Source organism: Chenopodium album, chromosome 9 (assembly GCF_948465745.1).
Source record: "Chenopodium album chromosome 9, dcCheAlbu1.1, whole genome shotgun sequence".
Lineage (NCBI taxonomy): Eukaryota > Viridiplantae > Streptophyta > Magnoliopsida > Caryophyllales > Amaranthaceae > Chenopodium > Chenopodium album.
Window position 1 is genome coordinate 17,861,353 of NC_137842.1, and position 7,945 is coordinate 17,869,297.

The 7,945-nt window shown below is 35.1% G+C and overlaps 1 non-coding gene across 1 annotated transcript; it reads right to left on the bottom strand.

The window, feature by feature from the left end:
- Positions 1-282: 282 nt before the first annotated feature.
- LOC145561051 (small nucleolar RNA R71) lies at positions 283-389 on the bottom strand. The gene has a single exon (XR_014093634.1). It is a non-coding gene; the product is annotated as a small nucleolar RNA R71 (small nucleolar RNA).
- Between the last annotated feature and the right edge of the window lie 7,556 nt (positions 390-7,945).

The following is a 7,945-nucleotide window of genomic DNA, read 5'->3' on the forward strand; positions in this document are numbered from 1 at the left end:
AAATTTGGCCCACAATGATAAATTTGATCGAAATGAGGAAATTTAGTGGAGCAAAACATGTGAGCCCTCTTGCATATTTGAACGAATTTGAAATATATTGCAATACGATCAAGGTAAATGGGGTAGCTCAAGAATTTGTGAGACTAAAGCTGTTTCCTTTCTCCTTGATAAGAAGGGCTCTTGATTGGCTTGAGAATGAGGTAAGGCCGAACTCCTTGAGAACTTAGGACCAGGTCACCACGACTTTCTTAGGGAGATTTTACTCTCAAAAGAAGACATCCGAGGCAAGGGATTTGATCCAAGGTTTCTGTCAAAGGGCTAGTGAAACCATTTTATGAGGCATGTGAAGGATATAAAGAATATCAAAGAGTGTGTCCCCATCATGGCATTCGGACATACCAAGTGATTCAAATTTTCTATGGGGGCTTGAGTCCACAAGGAAAAACTAGCTTAAATGTGGGAGCGGGTGGCCCAATCATGAACAAAACGGAGGAGCAAGTCATAGAGATAATTGAGGATGTGGTGAGGCACCACATGGATTGGCAAGAAGGAGAGAGGGAGTCTCTAAGAAAAGGAGGATATGTGGTTTACTCTGTCAATTACCTCAACGCCATCAATAATTTGACGTCCCAAATCGCCAACCTTGGCAAGGAGATGTCATCTATCAAGGCAAAACTTGAGACCTCTACTTCACAACAAGAGCATCCCTCCCAATCTAAGGGGAGAGGTATAAATTCTAACTCTTCTCCTTCTACTTCTAATAATATGCCACATGGGTGTTTGTTTTGTGAAAATTGTGGGTCATATGACCATGATACCTCTTCTTGTAATTATAATTCCCAACCTCAACCCCAATATGAATATGGTAATGATAATGAAAATGAACAAGTCAATGCCTTGTCTTATGATAATAGACATAGGAATGACAATCAAAGATACTTATCACCTAATTGAAGAGAACAAGGGGAAAATTCCTATAACCAAAGAGGAAATGATTATGATTACCATAACCAAAACCAATGGGGAAATAGGAACCAAAGGGACCAAAATTTCCAAGGTAACTACAACCAACAAGGTGGTTATGGTAACTATAACCATAATAACCAAGGTAATTATGGGAATCAAGGCCAATATCATCAGGGGGGGGGGGACTCTAATAATAGGAATAATTGGAACAACAATAACAATAGAGGTTCTTCTAATAAAAATGCTTCCAATTCAAATGTGAGAGGTAATAGAGCTCCCCAAGATAAGTACTACACACAAGCACCACCTACTAGGTCTAACTTAGAGGAAATGATGGAAAGACAAACCAAAATGTTCAATACTTTTATGGCCTCTAGTGATAAGAAATTTAGTGAAGTCATGACCCATAATAAAATGCTTGAAACACAAATTTCTGAATTGGCCAATGCTTTGAAAGAAGGGACTAGCACTTCCAAACTTCCACCTTGAGGACTAAATCCCAAGAGGCACGTAAATGCTATATCAACTAGGATTGGTAAAGTTTTGGAAAAGAGTGTTTTTAAGAGCGGCAATGAGAGAGTGAACATGAGTGAGCCTCCTCTTGAGAGTGATTTTGAACAAGAAAGAGAGGAAAATCATGAGAATGAAAAAGAAATAGAATGTGAGAAAGAAAAAGAATGTGAAAAAGAGAAATATTTTGAAAAAGAGAGTGAAGAGAAAAGAGAAAAAGAGAGAGAAACAAAACAATTGCAAAAGCTACCATATCCTTACAAATTTGTTAGAAACAAATTAGATGTGCAATTTGGAAAGTTTCTTGAAACATTGAAAAAAAATTTCACCTTTCAATTCCTTCTACCGATGCTATCAAGCAAATGCCTTACTATGCTAGGTTTTTAAAAGATATTTTGAGTGGAAAGAGAAAGTGTGAATTTGTGGAAACGGTGAATCTCACCGAGAATTGTAGTGCAATAATCATGAATAAAATGCCACCGAAATTAAAAGACCCCGGTAACTTTTCTATCCCTTGTGCTATATATAATATGCAAATTTATAATGCTTTATGTGATATTGGGGCTAGTGTTAGCCTTATGCGATATTCGGTATATCAAAGACTTGAAATATGGGAAATTTTACCCACTAAAATTACCTTACAATTGGCCGATCGTTCTATAAATTTCTAAAAGGTAAGGTAGAGGATGTTCCTCTAAGGGTGAGAAAGTTTGTTATCCCGGTGGATTTTGTTATGTTAGAGATGGATGAAGATGTGAACTTTCCAATAATTCTAGGAAGACCTTTTCTTGCTACTTCGGGTGCTTTAATAGATGTTAAAAGTGCTAAAATTTCACTAAAAGTAGGAGATGAGGTGATAGAATTTGATTTGAATGAGAGCATGAAATATCCAAGCTCTAGTCTTGATAATTGTATGATGATTGATACTATTGATTCTATTGTGACTTCTATACATGAGCACTTGCTCACTACTAACTATGCCCTTGAGAATGTCCTTTTGAATAAGGAAAAGATAGGTGAGCAAATCAAGGAGATGGCAGTGTATGAAGGAATGCTTGAAGGAAGTACGGAAGGAAGCATTGAGCAAGTATGCATGGGAATCACAAGTGATGATGGGTTGGAAATTGCTACCTCAAGAGAAGGTAAGGGTTCCAATGGTACAGTTGAAACCTCTACCATCACACCTAAGGTATGTATTTTTAGGTCCTAATTCAACTTTTCCGGTAATTGTGAATTTTTCTTTAAACGAGTTCCAAACTCAAATTTTATGTGGTGTTTTAAGAGACAACCAAGGTATTAAACCTGCTTTATGTATGCACCATATAACACTTGAGGAGGGTGCTAAGCCTTCTATCGAGAGGCAAAGGAAGCTCAATCCTCAAATGGGGGAGGTGGTGAAGAAAGAAATCACCAAACTCCTTGATGCTGGCATCATCTTCCTATTTCGAGTTCTAGATGGGTTTCCCCCGTTCATGTGGTCCCTAAAAAGTGAGTAATGACCATAGTTGAAAACTAGAACGGTGACCTCATTTCAACTAGAACGGTGACCGAACTAGTAGAAAAAGGCTTATTTGCGTCGCTCATTTATAGTGTATTTGCGTCGCTTCTATGAGCGACGCAACTGCTCGCGACGCAAATGACTTAAAAGTCATTTGCGTCGCTCCTTTATAAAGGCGCGACGCAAATGACTTTTCTGATAAACTTCTTTTTTGTTATTTGCGTCACTCCTTTATAAAAGAGCGACGCAAATGACTCTTATTTGCGTCACTTCTTTATAAAGGAGCGACACAAATGACTCTTCTGATAAACTTCTTTTTTGTTATTTGCGTCACTCCTTTATTAAGATCAACGCAAATGACTCTTCTGATAAACTTCTTATTTGTTATTTGCGTCACTTGTTTATATAGGAGTGACGCAAATGACTGAGTAGACAATACAAAATTGTTGTATTTGCGTCACTTGTTTGTTTAATGAGTGACGCAAATGAGGTGAATTTTTTTTTTTTTTTTTTAATTATAATAATTGCCTTGTATATGTTTGTAGTACCTGTTTTCCTTACTAGTGGTATAAAGTAATATGCTAACGCTAATATAATTGAAATTAAAATGCAATATTATTGAATAATGCAAATGTAAATTTCGGTAGAGTCTCCTTTGTAATTTGGCCTACCCATAAAATTGGGAATGACGACATTATATTAACAACCTGTCCAATAATTTACATCTCAATATCATAGACATTATACTCATCATCCCAACACCAATTAACCAAATTCATTCATTTCAAGCCTATAATCCAAAACAAGAGTCCAACATGCGCTAAGTGTAAATCTAAAGTTCAACATTACATATAAAATACTCTGCCCAAATATCTCGAATCTCATTTATCTCCTCCTCGGTACTACCGCCTTAATCGTTTGTCCACAACCAGAACCTCGAGCAACTTGTGGAATTCACTTCCGCATAATTAAGAATCTGCCATAAAAAATTACATATATTAAACCAACATAGTTGATTCAACTTAATCTGCCATGTGACATAAAAGTTGTTATTCGGCATTGCTTATTAGCCAATCATGGTGTAAAACTTGAAGACCTGAAACGAGTGTTAAATGCTAGGTCCAACTTAATCTGCCATGTGAAATAAATGCTAGTTGTTATTTTGAAACTTTTTTTTTAATTAAAGGTTGAACAAGGTGGTTGTTTAATGGATGGAATATTGATTTATAGTTTTTTTAACTTGATGACTGATTGAAGGTCACCTTAGCTAGGTCCAACAGATGGGAAGTACCTTTTTTGTCGCCTAAAGTATGTGAAATTTTCAGTCCAATGAATTAACAACCTTATAATAGCTGCAAAGCTAATGTTTTATTGCCATCAAAGTTAAATGCTGTAAAAATCAGCAGCTCTAAGATGCAAACCAGCAGCTCAAAGATGCAGCTGCAAACCAGTAGTATATTGCTTCCTTAAACTTTTAGTGCTCATCTTAATTTCTCATAAAACTAATTTCTCAACTACTCTAGATCATCCCCTATATAAAGAAAGACAGAATTAAGGGCCTACCGAAAATACCAGTAAATCTCAAATTTATTTTCATAAGATTGATTCTATTCTTTAATCCCTTTTGTTTTATTTTCTGATCAAATTTGACTTTATTACATATCTTTATAAGTAAAGGTGGGGGTGCATAACTGCATATGTAATAGTCAGGTGTGACGGGGTTCAAGCAAAGAGCAGGAATCTTAGTGGATCATAATTTTCACCAAAACCCTACCTAATTAATTAATCATACTAATAATTTTCTTCATAAAATCAGATCAAGCAACCCATTCCTAAAAGGTATTCACAATATTTGACTCACGTGACGCCATGTGAGTCCGTAGGAGCAATTTTTTAATTAATGGCAGATCTACTGGTACCGTACTCACCCCATTTCCTTTATATCTTATTGTTTATAGTGGACAGGAATACATACAACATATACTATATATGATGATCACAGAAAGTGACCAAACCAAAAGGGTCAGTCCAAATATTAAGTATCTTTGTCCCTATGATTATGATAATCACTTTGTCTGACCACGTATTTGCGTGTGTGCTCGTGATCCTAAATCTCATGGAACAAGAGCGAGCACGAGAGAAATAGAGTTCAGGACATTACTGAAAGTGCCTAAGTAGAGGTACTTATTCTCATAAACGCGCCCAATTCGTGCTTCCCATCGCCCATTATGATGATGCCTACAAAAAAATTAAATGATAAAAAATAATTTTAATAAGACATTCAAAGAATCATAGATGTCACATGACCCATAAAATTAAAGAAAAAACAATGAATGTTCAAAGATGCAAACAAGCAGCTCAAAGATGCAGCTGCAAACCAATAGTATATTGCAAAACAGCAACTGTAAAAATCTACAGACTAAATGTACTAGCTGAAAACATGCAGGTGAATATATTAAACCAGTAGAATTGAGATGAGCCTCAATGAAAATTCAATGACTGAAATTATAAAAATTCAATTAAATCTGCCATATAATTTCTAATTAATGAACTAACACTAAACCTGAAATTAAACTAAGTCATTGTTCAAGTTAAATGCTACATTCTATCTACCATGAAAATATTGAACATAAATAGAAGCAATCTTACCATAGGTGAAATTGACTTCAAAAATTCAACAATGTCGAGCCGAAATCGAACTTCAATTATTGTTGCTGTAATTTGCTTGAACTTCCTCTGGTTTTTTGGGGCAAAATTAAGCGATTTTTCCACTCGAAAATTTCAGTTATTGCTCGAATTTTTTCAGCAAGATTTTTAATTGAATTTTTTGGGGTTTCTAGGGTTCGAATTCGTATGGAATTGAGTACATTTTTTGCTCGAAATGGGGGATTTTGGTCGAAAATAATCAATTTTTCTAGGGTTTAAGGGTTCGAATTACATAGGGTTTTTGGTTTAAATTTTTGTTCGAAATTGCTCGGATTTGCTGCCGATTATGGGTGTTGAACTTGATTGCGATTTTGGATGTTGAATTTGCTGGGGAATTGCAGTTTTTTGGGCGAATTTGTGGGTGTTTTTTGGGCGAATTTGTTGGATTTCAGGGTCGAATTGCAGTTTTCTGTAGAAGCAACTCTGTTTTTTTTCTGTTTGTTTAGTGAATTAGTGAAAGGTAGGCGTGAAAATCTAAGGTAAAAAAAGCGCAGAATGAATAACCTAAAATGCAACAGAGTTATTTGCGTCACTTAATAATAAAATGCGACGCAAATAACAAAATCTGAAATGCTGAAAATTTGTTATTTGCGTCGCTCATTTATTAAAAGAGTGACGCAATTTATTCACTCCCTTATTTGCGTCGCTTGTCAATAAATGAGTGACGCAAATAAGGTTATTATATGCGTCGCTTCAATAAATAAGAGCGACGCAAATGATAGAAAGCTAACATACACTTGACTTTTGCGTCGCTTCTTTAATAACAAGCGACGCAAATAACTTTAAAGGATGATAAAAATATACATTTGCTTCGCTCTTTAGAATGAGTGACGCAAATATGGCGACGCAGATGAGCCTTTTTCTAATAGTGCCGGTTAAAGAATATGCATAGACTATAGACGTCTAAATGCATCCACTAACAAGGATCATTTTCCTCTTCCTTTTATCGACCAAATGCATGAAAGACTAACTGTATGGAATATTTCAAGCCATCCCACACTTGAGCCCCACTGTGATCATCCACTTAAGCATGGTGGCGTCCAAAGGAAAGGAAGATAGAGCAAAAGAGTCACCAACAAGTTTTAGGAACTTGTAAACCGGTCATAGGGTGAAGGTTACACCCCTTAACGATCCAGGAGATTATTAACTCCAATAGGTATGGAACCATGACTGGAAGTTTGGGAATTAAGTTACAAATCCAACCTAAAAGAGACTGCACCTGCCCTAATAATATGCCTCTACTTTATTCTTCTCGTATTCATGTGCACTTTCTGACTAACATACAATCAATAGGTTTACCCTAAACCTGTTTATCTATGTTGGTTGAATATTAATGCAAAAATAAATCTATTATTGGCGATCACTTGAATTATAGTCATATTAGCCTAAACAAGATTATTAATTATCTTATTAAGCGTGATTACAAGTACAAATTCCCTTTAAACATGCATAAAAGGCGTGATCAAGCAATAACAATAAATATAATCAAGCAACATAATAATAATAATCATAATCATCACAATAATAATAAAGAATAATTATCATCAAAATAATAATAATCATAATTATCATGATCATGTTAATAAAACATAATATTAATAGCAAGATCCTAGGCATGATATTAACAAGATTAATAACAAACCTTAGCATGTCACTAAACATCAAAGATTAAAGCTTTAGCCCTAACATGATACTAACATGATATTAGGAAAGAAATAGGAAGCATTCTTTTAATCATAATTGATATTAGAAATTACCCTAAACATGATACTAGAAAGCAATAAATAACATCCTAACATGATACTAGGAATTAATCAAATCTAAACATGCTTTCTACATCAAAATAAAAGGGAGTAAGCTAATTACTTACTTTGAAGCCTCGTACCTATTTCTAATAACAAAATACACACGTTAGTAACTTCAAGGAAAATATAAATAAATAATTAAATTAAATAATTGAAATAGAGATTTGGGACCAAACCTTAAGAAATATCAAACCTTTCACGTCTAGGGCAAAGGTAACTTTGAACTTGGCTAGGTGTGTCTAGTGCTAATGAGTGTGGAATTGTGTTTGTAAAAGGTTAGGCTAGAAAGAGGGAGAAAGAATAAGCTTTAGCTTAGAGAGAGAGAAGAATTAGAGAATTCTTGATATTGAAAACGGAGTCCGAGGACCCTATTTATAAGAAAATAGTCCGGAATTGATAGAAAAGTGTTAGAGTTCGAAAAGGAATAAAACGACATCCTGTCGCCAACGACAGAGCTCGT